This window comes from Myotis lucifugus, unplaced genomic scaffold, assembly GCF_000147115.1.
Source record: "Myotis lucifugus unplaced genomic scaffold, Myoluc2.0 scaffold_291, whole genome shotgun sequence".
Lineage (NCBI taxonomy): Eukaryota > Metazoa > Chordata > Mammalia > Chiroptera > Vespertilionidae > Myotis > Myotis lucifugus.
This window is the reverse complement of record NW_005871339.1, coordinates 1,289,837-1,316,509: the sequence shown is the minus strand read 5'-3', so window position 1 is coordinate 1,316,509 and position 26,673 is coordinate 1,289,837. Positions and strand designations below refer to the sequence as shown.

The window sequence follows — 26,673 nt, the reverse complement described above, 5'->3', positions numbered from 1 at the left end:
CTCCTCTGCAGGAACCCAGCCAACAATCATCAGCCCTGGCCAAGTTCAGGTCACCACTCCTACATGACAACCACATCCCCAAGGGCTCACTATGCCCATCTTCACTGAGCTAGACAGGCCACGTTCTCTGAATGTCAAGCTTTAAAATTGTAAACAAAAAAAGTATAGTCTTCCTCAACATGGGAAAATCACCTAGAACATTTTAGAACAAAGACTGGAAATGACAAACATTTGATGAGAACAGGTCATATACTAGGTGTACTGGTTAATAATGCGGATTTTTTTCACTAGATGGAGTTACACATATGTTGATATATATGTGATTTGATATGTATGCTATTTTGTTGTATGACAACAAGCTTCAAAACTTCATATGTCAAATTTGTGAAGGTGTTAACATCATAGATATTTTTACAGTTAAAAATGTCAAATTTTGTGTGCCAAAAAAAGAGCATTTGCAGGAAGTTTTAATTCATTACTTTATTTTGAAGAAAAGTGCTGCTGAATACTTCGGGAAGCTTATGGTGAACATGCTCCATCTCAACATACTTGTGAACGCTGGTTTAAACACTTTAAAAGTGATTATTTCAGTGTGAAAGACAACGTCCAGGTCAACCGAAAAAGTTTGAAGACGAAAAATTACAAGCATTATTGGATGACGATGCGTGTCAAACTCAAAAACAACTTGCAGAAAGATTAAATGTTGCTCAGCAAACAACTTCCAATCATTTACAAGAAATGGGAAAGATTTTAAAGGAAGGAAAATGGGTGCCACATCAACTGAACAAAAGACAAATGGAAAACCGAAAAGGCATCAGTAAAATGTTGCTTCAATGGCACGAAAGAAAGTCTTTTTTGCATCCAATTGTGACTGGCGATGAAAAGTGGATTTATTTTGAGAATCCCAAATGCACAAAATCATGGGTTGATCCAGGTCAACCATCACTGCAAGGCCAATCACTTCGGAAAGAAGACAATGCTCTGCATTTTGTGGGGTCAGGAAGGTGTGGTGTATTATGAGCTTCTAAAGCCAGGTGAAACCATTAATACTTATCACTACTGACAACAAATAATCAATTTGAACCACGCTTTGATCATGAAACGACAAGAATGTGCCAGAATACATGGCAAAGTAATTTTGCTTCATGATGACGCACCATCACACACTTCAAAACCAGTTAAAGACACGTTAAAAGATCTTGCCTGGGAAGTATTAACCCACCCGCTGTATTTACCAGACCTTGCTCCTTCAGATTACCATTTGTTCCGATCGATGGCACACACACTTTCTGAGCAGTACTTCAAAACATATGAAGAAGTGGGAAATTGGGTCTCTGAATGGTTTGCCCCAAAATAAGAAAAGTTCTTTTGGGACGGTATCCACAAATTACCTGAAAGATGGAGGAAATGTGTAGCTAGCAATGGACATTACTTTGAATACAGCACTTTTGATGTTTCTCTTGAAATTATTGTGTTTTCCTTGATTACAAAATCCGCATTACTAACCGATACACCTAGTAAAAACCAATGGGCCTGGCCAGTGTGGCTCAGTGTTTGAGTATCGACCTATGAACCAGGAGGTCACGGTCTGATTCCCCGTCAGAGTATATGCCCGGATTGTGGGCATGATCCCCGACAGGGGGTGTGCAGAAGGCAGCTGATCAATAATTCTCTTTCATCATAGATGTTTTTATCTCTCCCCGCCCCCCCTTCCTCTCTGAAATCAATAAAAATATATATGTAAAAAAACAAACAATGAGATGGTGTTTAAAGTGTCTTGAAAGAAAACTGAGAGCCAGATACATTGGTTAGAAAACAGGTTAAAGCCCTGGCCAGTTTGCTTAGCCCCCACCAGACCCTCAGCCTAGGGTTCCAGAGTTGGGAAGAGAAATCTCCATAACTTTGAGCTATAAAAACTAGCAGGGATTGTGACTGCATCCAGACAGCTCCTCTTAAAGGGCCAGCACATGAACTTACACAGTCCTGCTTCTTCTGAGCTCCAGTGCCAGGTGGTGGCATTGGGGGAACCAGGAACATATGGAGAGGAACTGGACTGTCTGGCATTAGGGCAGGAACTCGGGAGTGGCTTTCTCCCATACAGGAGTGCTCGCAGGGGTCATTGTTCCTGTGCTAGGACCTCCCCCTTCTCAGAGCTGACTGGCAGCCATATATGACTTTCCATCAGCATGGCCCACACTGTTTGCTCAGCCCTGGTGATTCTCTGAAACTCTGCCCATCCAATTTGCAACCCCACCCAAGCTGTTTGCAGTAGCTTTTCATAGGAATGGCCTGTCCTGGCTCATGCTTCAGACTTTGCTCAAAAAAGCAGCAGCTGGCATCAGTGTGCCCCAAACTTATCATTAAAAGACCCAAGACCTGGCACTAACACCACCCTGCCTTGCTTCACAGCTGGACCTCGCTGGGCACTTCCAAACCCAATACAAATAGAAGCCATCTGCAGATCTCTCTGTAGCTCCTGCCAGGTAGCCCCAGGCAGTGGCTGACTTTGCACCTCCTGAGAGGCCCCAGAGCCAGTGCATGTGGTGGACACCTTCAGACTATGGCAGATTACAACTCTACACATCCACAAACAACACACTCAAGGGGCAGACTCAGTGAGTACCAAAGCCCCACTGAAACAAGTCCTGCTCCATAGGGGTAGCTCCTGAACAGCAGCTCTTCCACTGTAGTTGCAGCTGGTCCTCATAGCCAATTGGCCTGGAGGTCAATTCCTCCCAGTGACACCAGCAGCAATCAATGCTCAACTATAACAAGACTGTGCACACAGCCTACACAGCACCTAGAGTTCCTAGTTCAGGTGACTGGGGAGGCTAAGCCACTGGGCCCCACAGGACACCTGAGACATAAGGCCACTCCACCAATTCCAGGAGACATAGCAACTCTAACTAATACATATAAACAACACAGGGAAGAAGCCAAAATGTGGAGACAAAGAAACAGGTCACAAATGAAAGAAATGAAAGCAAGCATTGGACATAGAGTTCAAAATAATGATTATAAGGTTACTCAAGGATCTTAATGAGAACTTCAAGGAACTTAGTGAGACTTTCAAGGATCTTAGTAAGAATTTCAAAGATATGAAAAAGGACCAGTCAGAAATTAAGCACACACTAACTGAAATAAAGCATATTTTACAGGGAACAGTAGAGGAGAGGATTCTGAGAATCAAATCAATGATTTGGAATATGAGGAAGCAAAAAACACCCAATCAGAAGAGCAAAAAGAAAAAAGAATCCAAAAATATGAAGATAGTGTAAGGAGCCTCTGGGACAAATTCAAGCATACCAACATTCGCATTATGGGGGTGCCAGAAGAAGAGAGAGCAAGATATTGAAAACCTATTTGAAGAAATAAATGACAGAAAATTTAATCCTACCTGGTGAAAGAAATAGACTTACAAGTCCAGAAATTGCAGAGTCCCAAACAAGAAGAACCCAAAGAGGCCCACACCAAGATACATCATAATTAAAATGCCAAGGATTAAAGACAAAGAGAGAATCTTAAAAGCAGCAAGAGAAAAACAGTTAGTTACCTACAAGGGAGCACTCATACAACTGTCAGCTGATTTCTTAACAGAAACTTGGCAGGCCAGAAGGAAATGGCAAAGAATATTCAAAGTAATGAATAGAATTGACCTACAACCAAGACCACTCTACCCAGAAAAGCTATCATTTAGAATTGAAGGTCAGATACAGAGCTTCACAGACAAGAAAAAGCTAAAGGAGTTCATCACCACCAAACCATTATTACATGAAATCCTCAAGGGTATTCTTTAAAAAGAGGAAGAAGAAGAAAAAGAAAGATTAAAAAATATGAACAATAAAATGGCAATATATACATATCTATCAACAATTGAATCTAAAAGTCAAAATAAATGAACAAGAATTCTAATGAACAAAATAAACTGGAAACATGGAACAGATTAATAAATTTCAGAGGGGAGGGAAGGAGGGTGGGAAGAGATTAACCAAAGATCTTATATGCATATATATACATTACCTATGGACACAGACAATAGGGTGGTAAAGGCCTGGGGCAGGACTGGAACTGGGTAGAGGAGGGCAATGGCGGGAAGAATGGGGGACAACTGTAATACTTTCAATAATAAAGATTTTTAAAAAAACAAATAAAGAAAAGACTAAATAACTATAGTGGAATAGCTGGATCTGTTGTACACCTGTGTTCTTGGACACACAGTAACAGTTACTGTGTGTTGCTCTCATTTAGCCACCTTGAGGTCAATTTGGCAGTTACACATTATACCTCTTAAATTATCTATGTCCTTTAACCCAGGAATTCTACATGGATAAATACTGTACACTACCTCACAAAGAGGGGAAGCCAATTTACGCACAAGGATGCTCGCCTCTCCACTAACTGTTGTTAGTAACAGAGCTGAGAAAAACCCAAATTTATTAAACAAAAAGGAAATTATTTAATAAGTGCCTACCATACATAGAATGGAAACTATGCAACCTTTAAAAAATGAGATTTTTCTAACTGGGTGACATGGAACATTTTACAGTATTCCATTCTGGTTAAAAGCAGGGCACAGATATGTATGCACCTTAATCCCTGATGTGAATTCTTCGGTGAAACAGACCAAAACATCTGCAGCTGTGCCATGGGCCCAGTAGACCCCCAAGCACCAACCACCAGCAGGGTCCTCACTGAGCATCAGGAAAGAGCAGCTCACACAAGCATGGAGGTACGGGGGCACAAACAAACATGGGACCAGGAGAGTGTGGCATTATGGGAAGGGGTTGCTCTATGGGTCTAAAGCTGCAGAGCTCAAGCCCTGGAAGAAAGACTTTTTCATCAAATTCAGGAGGCAGAGGCCATGTGAACCAACCCAGTGGTACAGACAAAGCCCTGCTGGGAAGGACCAGATGGCCACACAGTCCAGCTTGGCCCTGGCAGGAGCACAGACAGGAGGGTACAGAGAGACCCTGCTTTCATAACTATTATTTTGTAAAATAGTTATTTGCTAAATAACCTTTCAATTTTATTTTTAACAAAATTATAAATGTACATAATTAAAGTCAAAGAATTCCATAAAGCTTATGGTGAAAACAGTGTCCCTTCCGACAGGCATCTCTCTTGGTTTTTTTCTCTTCTTTTGGTATTTCTCTTCACATTTCTAATTCCCAGGTTCAGTTCACTTGTCTTGACTTTACAGTCTGTGTCATCCACTAACCTCCTACTATGAACATGAGAATTAACCCTTAGAGTCACCCACGCACCTCCACCTGCTCAGGTCTGACCATCAGTCTTCAGTACCCACTCTCAGGACACTGTCAAGACATGCACGTGGGAGCTCTGGAACCTTATTCCTCCTGCTGCTGCATCCCCCTTCTTGTACTATGTAGGGGCGTCCTGGAGTTAATAAGGGCTTGCTGAGTGTCCTGGTACTCATGCCAATTTATCTTCAAACTCTCAGCCAGGGATTACTCAAACACAGCAGGGAACAGCCTGTGATCTCCTGCAGCCACCATCTTCCTACTCCCAGTCCTCACCCTGCCTGCTCCACTCACTCACATCCAATAGTCCATCTCAGGTTTCCAATGTTCTTGGGCCAACAGAGCAGAGGTTGGCTCCACTTTCTGTTTAGAACAGTCCCCTCTACTATGCCTAAAGACTTTGGACAACCCCCCAGGAGAAGAAACTGCAGTCTTCAGCCAGGGTAGGGAAGGGATCGTCAGGCTAGGTGGGGCTGAGAGTCTGACTGCTTCTTAAACAGGCTTTACACCAATTTCCTATTTCAGCCCTATTTTTATTGCTGGCCCCATTTTCAGAGTTATATGGTAATGTCATTCCTGAGACTTGGGGATGGGGGAGAACAACTGTTGTAATGCAGTACATTCAACTCCCAGCCCCCCTGTCCCAAACACACACACACGCACACACACACATATGCCTCTTAGCTTTCTATTTTTCAGATCTGCTAGGTCCCTCTGCTTGTCAATCTGCCTCCCAAATTCCCAAATTCTGTCACCTTCTCTCTTAATCTCTTGGTAGCTTGTGCCATTTTAGTGAGTTTTTAAAAGAAGCAGAGGTCTCTGCGAAATTAATCTCCTATTTTGGCTGAAAAGCAAGGAAGGAAATTTTTTATTTTAAGATAGGAGCAATCAAGTCATTTTGGATGCTAACAGAGGTGATCTGTCAGTGAGAAGAACCTGAAGCCTAGGAGAGAGGTGGCACAACTTAGGTAGCAGCAAGTCCCTAAGTAAAGGAGAAGGGGCCTGCCCTAGGACACAGGGAGCACTGGGCGGAGAGGTGGGTTGGCAGCATTCCGGATAAGAAAGAGGCACAGTACCAGTTGAGACTGAAATCTGAGAAAGGAAGATCAGATGTACAACCATGGTCTCAGATAAAAAAAGCAAATCCACTGGAGAGGTGTGGCCAGGGTCAGGGCGGGAATGGGTGCTGTGCCAAGGCCCTCAGCCAGTTTGCAGAGCTGCATGGTCTCCCCAAAATACCACGCAGTTTTTGTGCCCAGCAGACACTCAAACACAGGAAGGAGCCAGGGGTGTATGTGAGAAAGTGATCACAGAGCGGCCCTGTGAACTGCAGGCTATGGGCAGCAGGGTCACCAAGAAGGACACAGCAGGAAGGGTCCTCTGAGGGAGGAGTCCCGGTCAGCAAGCTCATCGGCACAGTTCTCCTGTCTGTACTCATTTTGATGATTTTTTAAGTTCTTTTTTTCAAATTTTCCAAAATTTCCAATCCTATAGAGAAAGCTGTTATCTTAATACAATGCAGGAAAAAAACTGTGAAAAGCAAAAAACCAATTCAATATTACAAAGACTAAAAGACTTCAAAGTAAATAAATTTTTCAACAAATTCTCATTATCATTATCTCTTAATTTCCTGCTCTAAATGTAGTCTAAGGCCCAGTCCTGAGCTTGGTGCAGAAGGGGCTCTGCCACCAGCCAGCTGCGGGAGCCTTGCTTTGTCTAAGCACAGGCCAGAAGTCTGTCTGCAGCTTCACTATGTTCAGATGCCCTTCACCTCAGAGAAAAGTGTAGAAAGTTCTCAGAGACGTGCAAATGGAAACTCAAGTTCTTCCAAAGCCACCGGTTCCCTTGGGCATCACCCACTGCAGATGAGCTCTTTACTGGCTCATCCCACTCCCAGAAATCCCACCGGAAGACACTGCAGGACTCAACCAAGATTGCCAAGGGAAGCAGAGCCATTTCTGTTCCAGCCAGCTAAGTGCTCCTAATAGCCCCCTCCAAACCTGCAGAAAAGGCCACAGGTGCCCTATAAAAAGCTGGCTGCCTTCACTTAACCAAGCCTCAGGGAATTCTCAGAGTCCCCATTGCAACCCTCCGGAACCACAGTCTTGATGGTTCAAACACATTGTTTGTCTCTGCCTCTCTTCTGATGTGGAACCCACCATGCTGTACACCACAGACAGGGTGGGTAACTTAGCCAGCCTAGCCCACCCTGGCATGCTGATTCACCTCCAGAGCTACATCCAGTCCGAACTCAGGTGAAGGAATTTGGACAACACCAAAGTCTAAGGGGAAAGAGGCCCAGCCCATATAGGATGTTGTTCATATGCCTGAGTTCAGGGGCCTTTCCCTTGGGGTTTCTGTGAAAATTAGATTCAGATTTGCACAATTACAACATTGGTCCCAAGCCAGAAGGAATTGGGATGTCCTCTATGTAACAGCTTTAGTCTGAAAAAAGACTCCCTGGTTCCCCACCCCCACACTCAGCCCCCATTCCTTTTGGAGCAAGAGTAGCCTCAGGATGAACCTCTAGGCCCTTGATGTGTGTGTCCCTACTGCCCACTGACCTCATCTCTTGCCTCTGCTCCTCCACTCCATTTGGCTCCAGCCACACTGGCCAGACACATCGCCCAGAGCCACTGCTCCAGCTCCCCTTGGCCTGGAGCCCTTCACTCTCCAACACCCAAAGGACTCACTCCTGCACCTCCTTCATGGCTCTGCTCAGACGCCCCCTTCTCAGGGCTCGCACTGACTGACCATTCAAAACTGCATCCAGCACTCCTAAGGCCCTCCCCCTTCTTCGTTTACTCCACAGCAGCATTACCACCTGATACACTGTTATTTATAAGATTTATGTTTCATGACTCCCACAAGGATATAAGCTTAAGGCATTCCAGAAGAGTACCTGGCACATCACAGGCATTCCATAAATACTCGCTGAATAAAGGAAAGAACAAACAAGGTCTTTGTTCAAATAATTTGTTAAGTAAAAACTCTCTTTTTCAAATGTTGGTCTGTATTCAGTTACCCAGCAGCCCTAAATACCTATGTGCACGTGCCCCCAACTCCTTGCCACCATCTCCCAAGGGGCTGCTGATGAAGTCACTGCACTGTTGGAAGGTCAGTGGGCTGTGTCTATATCACCCTTCCACCAGAATGGCTGAGTTCAGCACTCCATGGTGGCCACTTGGGGCTGCCTCCGAAACCACTTGATGGGAAGGGCAAACACTGCGTTCAGAGCCCACCTCACATCATCCAAGCAGCTTCCAGTTATCCTACCCCCATGAAGAAGACTCGTGCTTGTGAAGTCAGAGCCCTCGGCTCAAATCCCAATCTCACCACTGACCACCACAGTGACATCACCTTCCCGAGCCTTGGAAGTGGGTGGAACAGTACCTACCTCTATGGGGTCCTATGGGGACTGAGCAAAGTATTCAGAACAGCATAGCTAACACAAATCAGGCACTTCATAAACATTAGCTGCTCTTATGACTACATTTGTATTCCATAAAAGACTGCGGAAAATTTTTAGAAAATATTATTATAAATTTTAGAAAAACAGACCTCTTAAGGATAAATTGAAAAGGAATAATTTCAAGGTAGTTTTGCAAACTGGAGTCACAGCCACAAAGAGGTATCCACAAGACCCAGACATGCCATCATCACTGCCTGGCTGATGGGCACCGCTGGAGCATGGGGCAAAGGCATAGGTCTGGGCAGGGCACACCAACAACTCGCCCTGAGGTCCAGTGCTGGACAGTTTGAGCAGGTTAACTTTGGAGAAAAAAGGTTAATAGAAAAAGAAAAAAACTGCTTCTTTTTCAACATTGGTTCTGCAAAAGCTAGAAGGGAAATTGTGCATATCACTGGCTCTGTTGTTGCACCCTGACCTGTAACTGGTCCCTCATGTGACATAAAACCAGGCCACAATGAAGGGCAGCAAGACACATGCCTTCATATGCAAGCAAGATTTTAAAAATCAACTGACGTAGAAAGAATCACTCAATTTAAAAACATAATCTCTATAAAGGCATTGTAAGAAGCACTACTTACATGGAACCATGTGAAGACCGTCTCTCTTGTAGATAACCCTGTAAACAGGTTAAAAGATTATTATAATTTTAAATCACATGTAGAAAATAATACAAAGAATGCTCTGTCACCTTAGACATAAAACTTCATCAAACCAAAGTAATTTATTTTTAAAACATAATCATAAACCAGTTATTTGGAAAGTCAAGGTAGTTTTCCAGAGAAAGAATTCTATAAAAAGCAGTTAGAGTCTAAGCTGAGTCTGGAACTTAAAAGATACCGATAAATGAATGCTCAGAGACCCAGATTTCACTAAACCCTAACCAGAGGAAGGAGGCCTACCTGTGCAAACTTCAATGGCAGGTAAACAACAACACCAGAGCCTTCTTTAGGCAGCCCAAAGACCTCAGTCCAGTGAGGATTGAAGAGGACGGGGGTGTCAGAAACTGCCAAAGGAGGATATCCACTTCTATCCATGACAGAAGAAGAGGAATCGACTATCCCACCTCAAAATTTGAGAAAAAAGAACCACAACAACAAAAACAGATAAAAGACCTGAGACAGGGTGTTCAGACACAGGTCAACAGGCATCATAGGAAAATGATCCCTGAGGGAAAGAACAAAGTGATGCATCCTGATTGCCCAGTCTGAAGTGTGGTGAGAGTTTGCAGGCCACAGTGCAGAAAGGGGGTGGGGTGATGGGGCAGGTAAAGCAAAGGAAGTCCTGAGAGGAAGAAACAAGGTTGTGATTCAGGGAGGCAATGGAGGCTAAAATGAGCAAGGCAGAGTACCAGAAAGGAGAGGGCCACACAGAGAAGTGTTACAGAGACCTGGGGGAAGGTGGAGGGAGGTGGGGGGAGGTGGGGGGAGGTGGTTCACTTCAGTCTTCACCTGGACACCAATTAGCACATGTGAGTGAGCAAGCTACCTGCAACCAGAAAGAGCCAACAGAAAAAAAGCAGGACAACAGGCACTGTAGCTCCCACAGCTCTAGAAATATGTTCACTCCCAACAACCAGACCAGGGAACCTTATGGCACAGGGGCCACAGAGCTGAGTTCTTGGAAGAGTGTCGCCTCAGCAGAAGGACCACATTAGCACCAGACAAAACTGGTGTACTAAACTGGGAACTGCCTAACAATGTCCAGGTATATATCCAAAATAAATGAAGGCAGTGAATCAAACAGATACTTGTTCACAGCAACACTATTCACAATAGCCAAAATGCGGAAACAACCCAAATGTCCATCAATGGATAAATGAATAAATAAATTGTGATATATCCATAAAATGGAACATTCTGCAGCCATAAAAATGAATAAAGTACTGATACACACTACAACTCAGATAAACCTTAAAAACATGATATAAGTAAAAGAAGCCAAACACAAAAGGTCACCATACTGTATGATTCCATTTATATGAAACATTCAAAATACATAAATCCACACAGATAAAAAGTAGATTAGTGGTGTCCAGGGGATGGGGAAAGGGAGAAATAGGAAGTGATTACATAATGGATTCTTTGACGTGATGGACAAGTTAAAAAATTCTGAAACTGGGTGGTGGTTACACAATATTGAATGCACTGAATGCCATTGAATTGTACATGTTAAAATGATTAATTGCATCTTATGTAAATTTTACTTCAATAACAAATAAGTATCCTATCTAATAAATGAGTAATATGCAAATTAACTGTCACTCCATCACAAAGATGGTGGCACCCATAGCCACAACATGGCAGCGCCCAGTCCCTTCAGCCCTGCCGCTGGAGTGTTTGGGCCTGTCAGCCCAGCCAGGGGTCACGGGGACCAAGTGGAGAGGCGGGATCCGCCCACTGCGGTAGTGGATCAAGCCTCGCTGCTCTGCCACCTCTGGAGTGTCTGGGGCCAGCAGGTCCTGCTTAGCCGTCACTGCGGTGACCCGGGAGCAGCCAAGCGCGGCCCAGGAGCAGGCAGGCACAGCCCGCAGGCAGCACCCAGCAGGGCCTGCTTACCCATTGCCATGATGTGGAGCAGGCAGGCCCTGCAGAGAGCAGAGAACCACGGGGAGCGGGCCCAAGCCATCAGTAGGACATCCCCTCAGGGCTCCTGGACAGGAGAAGGTGCAGGTCGGGCTGAGGAACCCCCCACCTCGTGCACAAATTTCGTGAACTGGGCCTCTAGTTAAAATATAATATAACAAGGGAATATTAGAAACTATTGCATGCCAATAAATTTAATAACTTAGATGAAAAAATTAGAAGAATCAAGCTATAAAAACTCACTCAAGAAGAATTAGATAAATCTATATGTATTCAAGAAATTGAATTCAAGCTAAAAAACCTTCCCACAAAAAAGAGCCAACCACATGGTTTCAATGGTGAATTTTATCAAATATTCAAGGAAAAAATAATACCGATTCCTTACTAACTCATTCTGAAAACTGAATATAAAAGAACACATCTCAACTCATTCTATGATGCAGCATTAACCTGATACCAAAACCACAAAAAGACACAAGTTAACACATCAATATTCCTCATATAGATGTTAAAATTATTAAATCTTAGTATATGAAATCCTACAATATAAAAAAGCATGACAAAGTGGATTTCAACTAGAGATGCAATTGGTTTCATGGTATGTGTTTTTTCAATTCAATGTAATTGATTTTTATGCGGATGGACCATATAAACTGACTAAAAAAGAAAAACAAAAAAAGAAAAGAAAAACTATATGATCATCTCAATAGATGCAGAAAAGGCATTTGACAAAATTCAATATCAATCATGAAAAAATTCTCAGCAAACTTGGAATATAAGAGCACTTTCACTAAGGGTGAGAGACTGAGTGCTTACCCCCTCCACCCCCCCGCAAGATCAGGAACAAAGCCAGGACGTCCCCTCTCAGCACTTCCATTACATAAGATGCCAACCACACCAAGTTCATCTATCAATTCAATGCAATATCCATCAAAATCAGAGCAGGCTAAGCTGATTCTAAAATCTACATGGAAATATAAAGAGAATAAAACAGCCAAAACAACTTTCAAATAGAGAACAAAGTAAAAGAACTTATACTGTCTTATTTCAAGATAAAGCTAGTCATAAAAATAAATAAACTGGTCAAAGGAACAGAATGGAGAGTCCAAAAATAGTCCACACTTGGTTAACCATGTTTTACATTTTCTGTGTTATGGTTATGCTTTGACATTTGGGCCTTGCTGATCCTGGAAGTCTGCCCTCCTAGTGTTAGCCTATTCCTAGATATAGGATAAACAATGCACCAGAGTACCTTTCACATGCAAACCACCAATCAGAGCCCACACCCCATCCCTCTGCTATGGGTCCTCATACTATGCCAACCACACCCCCCTCTCACTCAGGGCCAGGTACCAGATGATCAGGGACAGCCCCTCTGTTCCAGAACCTGCTAGATGATCCAAATCAGTCCATCCTGAGCCTGCTGACCTTGTCTCACCCTTTCCTTCCCATGGAAACACAATCAATCTCATCCTAGCCTCATCTGCCTCCTAACCAACCCTGGTGCTTCCCTGTGCAGTTGTGCATGGCATAGCGTGCCTTCTATTTCTAGGGACCCGTGAGGCTCAACTTCTTTCTTCAAGACAGTCCTTTCCTTGTCTGCTGGTCTTACCATTCCTGATTCAAACAAGTCCCATGTACCATTAAAAACATACATACAAATATGGCCCAACTGATTCTTGACAGATCTCAATAAGGGAAGAGCAAATATCACTGTTTTTACCTAAAACTAAACAGGCCATAGCAAAGATCTGACTTCACAAGGAAGACAGCCTTGACTCCAAATTTCTCCAGATTTGGGAGACCAAGTGTTTCATTAACTCACCTCCTGCAGCAGAGTGGATTCAGAGTTCTGCAGTGCCAACAGAAGTCTGGGGTAATTAGAGTTTAAAAGAGCCTCTGCAGGGGGAGGATAGGCAAAGCTGATTCAACTTCATTCCTACCACAAACCCCACCAATGCAATTACTGTTTTGAAGTAATTATACTCTTGGTGATGGTCTCAGCAGAAAACGAGGTAGCCAGGCAGTTGAACTTCTTTACTCCTCCACCTCAAAAAATACTGTCTTAGATAAGGCCAATATGTGTAGTGGTAATGTGGTCAACAAGGCCAATGAATGCAGACCCTGAAAGCCCCTCGCCTGACCTGGGCCTGGCTTTGTCCTACGTGGCGTGCCTGTGCTCTGTGCCCTGGGACAGCAGGCTTTTCATCTTTCCACACTCCCTAGTGCAACTTTCCTTTGCGCAAAAGCTTGGGGTTATGCTTATAGTAGCTGCCACAACCCAGGAGGGAGCACTGTTTGTTTCATTTACTATTGAAGATATATCATACTCCACGTGTGTGAATACAGATATGCACACCCATGTTTCAATCCTTTTGAATAATATTGAACTTAATACACTATCAACTTCCAGTAGCTTATAAAATAAGTTTTGTATCAATCGCACACATGGACTTATTAAATGAAAATGTTAAACCTTATTATTTTTACATTCTTAGTTTTCTGAGTGGGTCACTCTCGTTGGCAGAATCAGACAAGGAAAATCTGTTTGGCCTCTCACCAGGGGATTGAAGTTGCCTAAAATATATCTAATAGACTTTCTAGACAACCCTCTGAATAAGAGTTTTTTCAATCAGTGATAGAGAATTAGCTCTGCACACGCCTTCCTGGGACCTCCCCAAGAGCAGGTTGTCAACCAGTGCCAGGCCCTGGCAGGGGCAGCAGGCAAATTGCTCAGTCCCTGCTCTTTATGATGAGTGTGTGTCCTGCAATTCTTGGTGTCTAAAGTTTGGAAAGTGCAGAAAGAGCAAGAAATATATTTAAAAGCACCTCCAATGTCCAGACAGAAGCACTGACAGCAGTAGAGTGTATTTTCTTCTAGTAGTTCCTCATTATAAAATTTAGATATTTTTAAAACAAAATGAGGTAGATCACATGTGCTTTCAAAACAATATATCCAAATCTGTATATTTGTAGAAAATGTCCATAACAGCTTGTCTTTAGCCTTTTACTAATGTTTATTGATATTCAAAGAAATTTTCTCTGGAAATCAAACTTACCTTGCATTGTTTAAAATTGCTTGCATTGTTTTTATGGTTAGAAAAATGCTTCTATATATCAAAGATCAGACTACTTTTCACATAATTCTTCTCTAATTAAAAGAAAATGTTGTTTCTCTTATGAGTATAAAAGTGATGTATGTTCATTTAAGAAAGTTTAGGAAACTCATCAGTATGTATAAAAAAAATACTAGCAGATACCAGCTCGCAGAAGCAGATGCCATAGACCTTTGGTTGTACCTCGAGACCTTTAAAATACACAAAAACATACTCACCTACATACACCCATGCACAGGCACGCACACACACACACACACACACACACACACACAGCTATATTTTATTTCATATAGATTGTTTTTATGTGTACTTTGGCCTCATATGCTGGCAGATTTCTTCACCTTATGAATCATTCCTGTAAACACTAATAGCCACCTAATAATCGATTGTGCTGTGAAAGTACAGTAACTAATTTACTGAATCCTTTACTACTGGGCGTTTGGGCTGCCTCCAATTGTTAATGATTTGAACTCATGATGTAATGAACATTTTCTGTACATAAAATTAGTGGTTATCTAATTATTTCCTGAAGATAAATTCTAAAGAACAGAATTTTTAACCAAAATGCCTGAATATTTCTAAAGTTTCTGGTACACCAGGACTAAGAGCCCTCCAGAAACTCATCTCTCTCCAGTCACAAAATGACGATGTGAGAGTTAGATCTCTGTGATTCCTTGCCAAACTCCTTATTATAAACCTTCTCAAAATATGCCAACAAGATGGGTCCAAGAATGACAGGAATACATTATTCATTAACACTCAGTTTGGCATCTTCTCACATTTGTCTGTACTTATGTTCCTTTTGTAAACTGCCTACTCAACATTCACCAGCAAAGTAACTAGATGACAGTTAATGAAACATATGAGGATTATAAAAAGGGAGGACATAGAATTAATTTCTGGCCAAAGGTTCAATAACTATAAGTAAATATATCGTAGAAAAGAACAAATTCAGGTTTTTTTATTAGAATAAGAATTTTTAATGGACCTAATAACAATCTAATTGAATTAAAAGGAATTCACTGTGAACTCAGGGCCATAAAAGGTCTGTCTCCAGTTCTCACTAAAAGTGGCCACCACACTCACAAATAGCCTGAAGTCAAGATTTTAGCTTCTAAAACTGCTTTCCACAAGAAGAAAAAAGTTATTTGCCAAGTAGCTATTCTATGACTTGAAGCAAGAGAAAGCAGAGGACCTGCAATACAGAGTTCTGACCGGAAAGCAGGTGCCTTTAAATGTCTGGGGCAGCACTGGGGCGGCAGCTGACTGGGTCCCAAGCCAGGCTGTGGGAAGCTCAGCATAAGACAGAATCATTATTATAGTTTAATCTAAAACAGAAGCTCAAGCTGAATTTAAGGTCCAAATCTTCTTAGAACCTGCAATCAAGTCACTCAGCCTAATAACTAATGGCTCGGAAGTGCAAAGCCTCACATGCTGGCTGGTCTGTTGTGCCCCAGGAGGTACAGAGATAAACTTCTGTAAAATCACTGTACCCTACAAGTGGAATGGTGCTAGAGAAATTCATTAAAACTGGCATATAGCCTTGGCCGGTTTTTCTCAGTGGTTAGAGCATCAGCTCTCAGACCGAAGGGTCACAGGTTTGATTCCCAGTCAAAGGCACATACCTCGGTTTCAGGCTCCATCCCTGGCCCTGGTCCAGGTACGTGTGGGAGGCAACCAGTTGATGTGTCTCTCTCATCTCTCTCTCTCTCTCCTCTCTCTCTCTCTCTCTCTCTCTCTCTCTCTCTCTCTCTCTCTCTCCCTCCCTCCCTCTCCACTGCTTAAATTATTTTTAAATGATTATTATATATATTTAACATATTGAGCCCTAAAATAAAGTCCAATAGCAGCAAATGTTCCAATGAAACAATGGTGGGAAGCTCACAAGTTCAGTTTTGGACCTGTTATATCTGATATACTTGTTAGCATGGCAAATGGAGATGTCAAATAGGCAACAAGACAAATTAGTCTAAGATTGATGGGAAAGGTCCAAGATTGAAGTCACCAAAACAGAAAGTGGGTAAGACCCCAAAAGAAATAAGAGAGGGGAGGCACAATCAGCCACACTGAAGAGACTGCTGTCATTCAAACCATCACATAAGGAGCCAACGGTGCACTCAGACTGTGTTTGGAAACCACCAGCCTTTTAGGGGAAAAGACAGTGCTAAGGGCAAAAACATAAAACCCCCAAACTGAGACAAAGTAGGAACACAATTCAAGTTTGATCAAGTGCTCTGTGTATATCCCACCCCCAGCTGTCCTGGCAACAGGCTCCCTGCCCCAAGCCAACAAGGAGACACCACATGCAAAGGAAGAAAACAGAAATCAGAGACAGAGCCATTGTCATCAGTTTGGCTCCTCCTTGGGAGAGGTTTTGGGAGGAGTCACTGAAGCAGACAAAGAACCAGACCTTGAAGAAAGCAGTCTGCATATGACTAAAAGGGTACATTTTCACCTGCGCCCACAGGAGAACTGCTGGGATCAGCTGACTCAGATCAAATCAGTGTGGGTCAGAAGTCACACAGGTATACACTTTATTGTCACTTTCACTGGCATCTCCTGGAAGAGCCCACACACTGAGATAATATAGACACTCACTCTGGAGAGCGAGGGGCTTCTCATGTGATGGTTCGAATGACAGCAATCTAAGGGGTCTTGCCTGCACTGTGCTCCCTGCATTGGTCAGGCAGGCTGGGCCCTCCAGAGCAGGTTAGGAACAGGGAGTCAACAGGGTGGGACACAGCTTCAAGGAGCCCACACTGTGTCAGGAGACAGCTGAGTACCAATAGCCATAATGCCATGGAGAGCAAAAGACCCCTCTGCCTCAATATGGTAATAAATAGTGAACTGCAATATTCAAAAGGGGACACTGCTTCCTCCTGGGTAGATAAGGAAAGCTGCATTGCCAGACCAGGTGAGTTTGTGCCAGACCCTGTGGCAGAATTGGTACGCAGAGTATGCAGAGAGACAGTACTAATGGATGGAAAGCAAGAACCAGGTCAGGGGTTCAGCCCAGTATGGTGGAACATATTACTACATAAGTGGGAGAGGTGGCAGATTGAGCTGGTGTTTGCAGATCAACACCAGAAGACCTAGAACATGTGGGAGAGGGTCTTGCTTACTCGGGCTTTACCTGAAAGATAATCGGTTGCCAAGGACAATCTCAGAGTAGTGAGGGCATGTTGAAATCTGGAATTATATTACTATTGGAGTAACTCCTAAAGTCTAGATAATTAATGTATTTATCCCAAAACACCCATGTGGTGCTGGGAGATTTCCATGTAAATTATATCAAAACAACCTGCACTAAAAATGGGACATTACTAGGCCAGAGTGGCTCATTTGGCTGAGCTTCCTTGCCTCCCCCTGACCTTCCTGTGCACCAAAAGGTTGAGGGTTTGATCGATCCCCAGTCAGGGAGTGTACAGAAGGCAATTGATTAATATTTTTTTCTCCCTCTCTCCATCGATGTTCTCTCTCTCTCTCTCTCTCTCTCTCTCTCTCTCTCTCGTGCATAAAAAAAAGTGTCATCACAATTAGTATTAAAATGTAGATCTGGAAAACAGCTCAAGTTAATAAGATACTGACCACAAACGAGTGCTTATACTGTCAAGGGAAGACTCAGAGCAAATCAGTTGAAAAGGAAAAAGTTTACTTGAAAGAGATACAAGAGAGTCAGTCTTCAAAGCTGACTCAGCAAATGAAAAAAATTTGGGAAGTTAGGGAATTGTAAATTAAAATGAGATACAATTACACACCTATTAGAATTGTTAAAAAAATTTTAAATGACAATATTCAATGCTGGCAAGGACTCAGAACAGGAGGAACTCACTCTCATTCATTTCTAGTGGGAATGGAAAATGGTGTAGCCACTTTGGAAGTTTCTTACAAAACTAAACACAGTCTTACAACATAATCCAGCAATTGTACTCCCTGGTATTTGCCAAGATGAGTTGAAAACTTAATATCCAAACAAAATCCTACACACAAATGTTTATAGCAAATTTATTCATAGCTGCCAAAAACTGGAAGCAACCAAGACATCATTCAACATGTGAATGGATAAACAACTGTGGTACATTTGCAAAACGAAATATTACTCAGCAATAAAAAGAAATCAGCTATCAAGCCACACATACCAAAAAACAAAAATATAGATGGATCTTAAATATACATTGCTAAGTAAAAGAAGCCAATCTGTAAAAGCTACATACTGTATGACTGACTCTAGCTGTATGACATTCTGGAAAAGACAAAACTGTAGATAGCAAATAAGTCAGTGGATACTTGGGGCTCAGGGAAGGGGCTGAAGGGTGGAGCCCAGGGGATTTTTAGGGCAGTGAAACTATTCTGTATCATACTGTAATGCTGACTACAAGATAGTAAACATTTCTCAAAAGCAATACACTGTATAGCACAAAAGTAAACCTTAGTATATCCAACTTCTTAAAAGGTCATTTAGGATGTTAGGGGAATCCCAGGATGGAATGTGGAATTCAACACTGTTACAAATGTACAAAACAACCTCCCTGAGGGGTGGAAGATAAGGTGCTGACCTGAGCCACTTTGGAAATGAGTGAAGTCTGTAAGAGTAATAGCAAAAGGAACTGAACTTAAGCGTTGTACTCTACTGACAAAGTTGTTTTCCAGAGTTGTGTTAACAACTCTGACACTGCTGTGCATGGATACTGGAATTGAACAAGTAAGTGGATGGAAGATGGTGGGAGCCAGGTGTCTCACTGTTGGAGTTACACATAAGCAAAAGGAGGAGACTGGGATAATCCATGTGGTGTTGGATTAGAGCTGGAAATGTCAGCATGAACTGTTTAGCTTATATATGGCTACATATAGAAGCACTTATAGATGTGTATGCACAAGTTAACATATACACACATATTTCCCCTGCTCTATCAGCTAAGAGCACCTAAAAATAACAACACCCCAGGAGTAATATTCACACCATCACCCAGGTCTTGGTTTTTTATATCATTTTCCAATAAAAGGAACCATGCTCCTAATTCTAGGACAGGGCAGGATCTACAGAGGATAAACCTGGAGCCTCCTGTAGTACCAGAAAGGAAACAGATGCTTAAAAAACAATGTAAAACATACACACATACACAATGATAGAAGCATATCAAAGGGACATAAGAGCCAACTGAAAGAATTTCCATTGGCCCAATCTGGAATAATTGGAGCAACAAAATTAATTAGCATAGAATTATGAACCAAAGTATAAAATAAATATCCATGGTTCCATACTTATATGAACAAATGATTGAAAAAAATAAATGGGAGAGACAAATCCTCTGCAGATAGTTCCAGCACTCCCTGTGGTGGCTTCAGCCCGGGGTAAGGGGGAGGAGCTTACCACACTCCTTAAATGTGCACCTGACCTCCTTCCACAGAGGCAGTGTGCGAGGGAAGCATAATGTGGAGTGGAGAAACCTGACAGACACACCTCTGTTAGGAGCATAGCCAACACCCACCTTGACCAGTCAATTGATAAAATATACTCTTGATTATGTGATGAAAATGGCATTTTACCTCTGTGGTCTTCCTCCCAAAACTTACACCTCAGTCTATCCATGAGAAAAACATCAGATAAATTTCAATGGAGGGACTCACTACAAAATACCTGGTAAGTTGTCCTCACAACTGTCACGGTCATCAAAAACATTGTCTCAAACTATCAAAGCCAAAAAGAGCCTAAAAAGACATGACAACTAAATGTCATGTGGTGTCCTGGATGGGATTCTGGGACACCAAAAGGACAGTAGAAAAATATTAAAGAAATCTAAAGGTTGAACTTTAGTTAATAATAATGTGTCAACATTTATGCACCAATATGACAAATGCCCCCTACTATGTAAAATGTTAAACTGGTGTGGGGTGTATAGGGATTCTCTATGCTATCTTTTTTTCCCCTCTGTGTTATCTTTATAACAATCCTGTAAATATAAACCTGTTCTAAAATAAAAAGCTTATTTTTTTAAGAAAACAGGCAATTAAAAGGAATGAAAAAGACCAAAGTCACAAACTTTTCAGTAGTCTGCCCATGGTGGGAAAACAGCAACTTTCTCACAGTATTGACAAATTCAGAAAGACTGCATGCACCTTTGGGCATTTATATTGCAGAAGTCTAAGGCAAAGTGTTTTGCAAGAAGATCCAAGATTACAGGAAATGTTCAAGATTTTATCATTTGGGCACCGTGTAACTTGTAGTGTACCTGAAATGCAATAATAAACTGACTATATAAACTGACCAAAAAAGGAAAAACAAATATGATCATCTCAATAGATGCAGAAAAGGCAGGCATTTGATAAAATTCAGTATCAATCATGAAAAAATTCTCATGAATTTCCCATCAAAAGATCTGCTTACTGGTAACGGAAGCAGAACAAAGTATCAGCTTGCCTCAATAATATTTCTAATTCTTAAGCATGGGACACTGAATATTCTAGAAGGCAGGCTATCAATTCTGGATACCATAAAATGTCTTCACACTTCCTGGTTTATCCTTAACAATAGCTCCCTTTGCTGAGCACTTCCAACAAACAAAACACTTCGTATGCATGCCACTCTCCTCACACCAACTCAGCAAGACAGAGACTAGTATTTCCATTTTCCAGATGTGGAAACTGGGGCCCAGAAAAGCTAAATGCTTTGTCCAAAAATTTCATAGAGAACAAGCAAAGGAGCCAGTCTTTGAACTCTGACGTGCCAGGCCAACCAGCTTCTCCCTCAAGGTTGGGTCATGCCAGAGGCCCCTTTGCCTCTGCAAACACAGCCAGGATACAGCAAGGTGGCCAGCCAGCCAGGGCTTTGCCTGGCTATGAGCAGAGCTCACTGGTCAGGTGAGCAGAGCTCACTGTTCACATTTTTGTGAACAGTGCAAATGTTCCCAGGAGAACAAAGGATTTTTCCTACATAGAGAAAGATCAGGAGTCATCTTGAATCTGTGCCTTTGAAACAGAGCCAGGGTCTAAAAGCTTTTACGGAACCACATGCATCATAGTCATCAATATGCCATTAGATCCTGGACATTAATTCCCTAAAAGTATTTCCGAACCTTTGAAAGGATTAACCCTTTATCGTATTAAATTGTCCCCCTCCCAGAAGCTACACTTGCTGGCTTTTTTTTTTTCAACTTTAATGAGACACTGGTTTGTCTGTTTTTCTATCTTCATGAAGGTTACTTAGATAAAGCAATGCTTTGCTAGTGATTCCTTTCACTTTTATTTCCTGAATAATAGGATGATCTTCATTCAGTTTACAAAAGTTCTATGGTTCCCAAACATCAAATGGCAAAAACAGTGGTGTACTCCTCCCCAGCTTCTTGATCAACAACTGGATACCTCATTGGTTTTGGAAGTCGGCATACACAGCATCTCAAAATTCTCCCAAAAGAATTGGACTGGGGTTTTAGAAGTCATCTAACCTAACTGTCCATGCATGGGGACTCCCAGTGCCCAGCCTCCTGCTGCCACCTCCTTCCACAAGGTGGCCCCATCCTCTGCCAGAGCACCTACCACAGCCAGAGCCCCTACTTGCTCACCCCACCCTCACCCTCATGGAAACCCATGATGCCACTCCCCCATAGCAACACTTAATCCTGAGTGTGCTCCTTTCAAACAGAACCACTCCAATCCTTCCAAATCTGAGCCTTTCAAACAGCACCCAACACCTAGGAGGGAGGAGGACGAGGGCACTGCCAGATCCTCCTGCTGGAAACAGCTTTTTATGAGTCAGACTAACCTTTCTCAGTCCTGTGGCTATTATTCACTAGGGAAGCAGGACTAGGCCTGGCAGTCAGAGAAGCCCGAGATGAATCCTGACACAGTCACTTGGGCAAACTTCTAGACTCTTAAATCTCAGTGTCCTCCTACCTTCCCAGAGCTACATGAGCAGTCACAGAGCAGCACAAGGGAGTGCTCAGCACTGCAGCCTAGCAGATGAGTCAGTGCACCGGTCTACTGACACTGGAAACCTGCCCCACATGCCAGTAACATCCCCACTCTCTGACTCCCTGTCCAGGAACCTAACAACAGTCAGGAAGCACACTGAAGCAGGACTATCACCTCCAACATTTGTATTTCATGCTCCTAATAATGCAACCTATATTTACCAACTGCCTCTGGAATCAATCTGATTATGCCTCCTGAAAGTAGGATCATGTGCAATGGCCAAGAGCCTCTCAAAACTGGGCCATCGGAAGCTCATTGGGAATACAGATCCCCAGGCCTCACACCTGCTGTTTTAAAAATCCCAGGGATTTTTGTGCACATTAAAGTTTAAGAAGCACTGGCCTAGATCCCTAGAGACCAAATGTCTTTCAATTCCAAGGTTTCTGTTAGGGACTATTTCAGACTAGAAAGCATTCTTTTCTTCCCACTGCTACTATTAATAACGTGTATACACACTCAGCCAGCATGAAGAGTAAACAGAGACTGGCTCAAGTGCCTAGAAATAAAACTTGTAAAAAGAAAATATAAGTGTGCTGACAAGCCTCATCACCGTGAGATTTTCTGTCATCTTTTTACCAACCTCCCTCTAAGCACTTTCTCCTCTATTTGATCAAAGTTTGCAGAGAAAAATAGTGATTTTTAAAATAAACACTCAATTCCTAGATGTAAGTGCCACTGGGAACCGGAACAGTCTCAAATTGAAGAAGAAAAAGAAGAATTTACTGGCATTTTCTGACATCTTCTGAAAGCCAGTGAGCTCATCCTTGCTGTCCACACTCCCTCCACTGGCTGGAGGTTCTTAATCTAAGCTGCTAAAAGGCCTCCCATACCATTTGGGATTTGTGCTAACTGAACCAGCATGCTGATTAAGTTAAAACCTTTCCTCATTATAGAGCATTTACTGCATGGTGGGTGGGCTGGGGGTTGAAGGAGAGGGGGGCAGTGGTGGAAGGAAAGGCAGCAATAATGAACTCTACCACATGCCAGAAAGCTAGGTTCTGACTACTAGGCATCTGGGCAGCACATGACAAAAAGAATAAGCCTGGACACTGCAAGGCCTGACTGGTATGGGGATCTGAGCACTGCTATTCTGTCAAAGCCCCCAGGCGACTCTCCTGTGCATTCAGGGTGGAGAAGCACAGCTCCAGGAGAAACGGTCTACTGGAATCATTACCACTGGCATTGTGTAGCAATGAGGTGGGTTTTCTAAAACACAGCACTGCTAATGTAATGATGTGATTGCATGGCTACTGAGTGTCCTGAATGGTGGAAGTCTAAGATAAATGGAAGGTTCTTTCCAAGACTGGTGCTCCCACAACATAAATGCACATGTACAAAATGCAATGGTCTGTCCCAACACTGGGCATCCTCTGTGCCTCTCCTACCTCTAAGTGGACTGAATTGGGGAACCTATGTCCAGGCCAACATTCATCTCTGCTTGCTGGGCATATGGCAGGAAACAGTGAACAATGGCACACTGCCCATTTTCATATGGCCAATGAGCTAAGAATGGTTTTTGTGATTTTAAAAGGTTGGGAAAAAATGAGACTTAGGTCACATGTGGCCCACATACCAAAAATATTTACTATGTGCACCTTTACAGAAAATGTTCAGACTCCTTGCTTGTGACAGCTATAGGTGCGCAGGTGTCCCTATCATGGGTCCACTCTAACAGGCACTGTCTCTGCCTACCTCACAGCCAGAAAAAGCCTGAAATGCCCAGAAAAAGTGAAACCAACATGTGCTCAGTCATCCTAAGAATCTCAAGGAAAAACACAACCACTATGTGCAAAGCTCCCTAAGGAGCAGGGAGAGGCTCCTGTCTCTGTGAACACAAGGAGACAGTCCAGTCGAGTGACTGAGGATGAGTCTCCACAGGCACCTTGGCTGGTGAAAGACCCTGGCAGTCACTTACTGCTGTGCCCCCAGGCTGAGTCTTGCTGTGTAGTGGGCCAAATTGTACTGCCAATGGAAAGTTCAAGATGCCCACAGAGGCTATTGTTGAGGTAAGCCTCAAGTTGGAGACATTCCTGGGACTAAGTGCAAACTGCTATGTCCCCATTCGGCCCCACAGTTAACCTCAGCACTTGGCTGATCCTAGGAAGGACATCAGAACACAGGACACACAAGGATGATTCACAATCAGGATGCAAAAATCTAGAACCATGCTGCACAGACAGCAACCCCCTGGTGCTGATGAAGAGGGCCAGCAGAGGCTTTCCTGCTGGGTCAGTGCTCCTCCAACCAGGCCCTGGCAACCCCTCTAACCAACTCTGCAATCAGCTCCCCAAAGTCAGAACAAAAGGCATGCTTCCCTATGACAGTCTTCATGGAGGCTGACTAAAGAGCACTAGCCAGACTCCCAGAAACCAAAGGAAAGCAGTACTTGGTTATCTCCCAAATCAACTGTCACAATGTATTCAACAGACAGAAGCACTCTGTGTCGTATACCTTGCATTATATCGCATCCCTCTGTAGGTCATCTGCTCAGAAAATTGATTTAGGAGAGATTATTCAATTCCATTTTGCATTTTCATGTTTTGGAACTCTGCCAGCAGCAACTTCTGTTCTTCCAGAGGTCAGAGAGCTATGGACAAGACAATCTCCTGCTGTTGTAAATGGAACTCCATATTCCCTTTATGAATTTCCTGTCAATCTTCAAATTACTTCAAATACGATTGCCCTTCATTTAGACAGTGTTTTATGTCTCCATGTCTACCTTCTTCCCATATTCGATTACCTCGTGTGCTGCAGACAGCTCTCCCCAGAGTCCCTCTGGGCGCCTGTGTCAGAGGGGGTGTGGGTAGATGGGGACAAGGCGGGTGGGGGGAACTGCAGCCTCTGGTTTGCAGCAACCTGGCTGACCACAGTGAATGTAAGCTAATGTCTTGCATTTTTAAAATTCCTGCTCTTGGTCTCACTTCCCCCAACAACCACCACCATAGCCCCAAATTCTTTTTGCAGAAAAACAAGTGAACAATTGTTACTGTCTTCTCCTCTCACTCCTTTACTCAGCCACGAGCCACTCCACATTTGCCAGTGTCTCCCTTGAGGTGTCCTCCATGTTTGATACCAGTCACCCCATCCACTCAGTGCTCCCTGTGCTCTCTGCCAGAATGGGGATCAAGCCCAAAACCTGGGTATGTGCCCTGACCAGGAACCTAACCATGACCTCCTGGTTCATGGGTCAACACTCAACCACTGAACCAACAGCTGGGCAAGAATTTTAAGCAATCAATCAGTTGAGAGGGTCTATGGGAGGAGCTAGGGTTTATGAAGTTCTTGAACTCTGCATAACTGCAAGAACCCTATAAGAAGAACTTTGTTTATAATAAAGCCCGATGGTTCTAATATTCCCTCCTCCCTTTATTTTCCTATCCCTTTTGATAACACTCCTCTACCTTGGCACACAGGCCAAAGTGTGCAATTGACTTGTCATGTCTACATGCACTGGGTTACACTACTTCTGTTTTCTCAAGTAAATCCTTTTTCATAACTAAACACATAGTCAATATTATTTTTCAGTAAACAACACTTACTATGTGCCAGCCCCATTGTACAGTTTCCAAGATCACGCTGAAATGCCCATTTTCTCCAAGGCCTTCTTCCAACCATCCAAAGTGCCTACTTCTCCAAAGCTCCATGTCCTTCCTTTGCTCTTCTCTGATGACTCATACATAGCTGATACTTGATGGCATTGAGACTCGTGTTCTTGCATTATCCCCTCCCCCACTGGATTACATGCTCCTTGGGGTTGGGCCATTGCTCACCTGTGTGTATCCTCAGCATCCATCATGACAGAACTTTTCCATAAACAATGTGTTGGGTTGAATTCCTAGCATCACATCTCACAGCCTCATCCTGGGAAGGCTTTCTGAAGAAGGGGTTTAGGGCTCACTTGATGAAAACAAGGGCCAGCACATGACACAGGAAAATAAAGAGCAATCTTTATGATGGCTCTAGTCTGCTGCAGTGATAGTATTAATTCCAGTGGAGCTCTTGGCCAGGAATGTGGGAGCCAAAAGGCTGATGAGCTCATCGCTGAAATGCTGGCAAGCATGCTGTTTCTTGGCCTAGCCCCAAAAGAATGTGATGTGAGCATTACCCGCCATTAAGCTGACTCAGAGAACAAATGATTAAGTTTCTGATAAATCAAGGAAAAGATTCTGGCTTGGACATTCTTCATTCTGATGCAACCTGAGTTTAACACATGGTGAGGGATAATTCCAGTCCAACCCAAAGGAACAGCTCTGATGTGGTGTGTGTGTGTT

General features: G+C 43.0%; 1 protein-coding gene across 6 annotated transcripts in view; it reads right to left on the bottom strand.

Moving 5' to 3' along the window:
* PCBP3 (poly(rC) binding protein 3) overlaps window positions 1–26,673 on the bottom strand; it is a 207,905-nt gene that overhangs the window by 147,137 nt on the left and 34,095 nt on the right. For all 6 annotated transcript variants that reach the window (XM_023763566.1, XM_023763565.1, XM_023763563.1 and 3 more), the window contains exon 2: window positions 9,312–9,349. The gene's annotated coding sequence lies outside the window, so the exon portion shown is untranslated. The remainder of the gene's footprint in view (window positions 1–9,311; window positions 9,350–26,673) is intronic.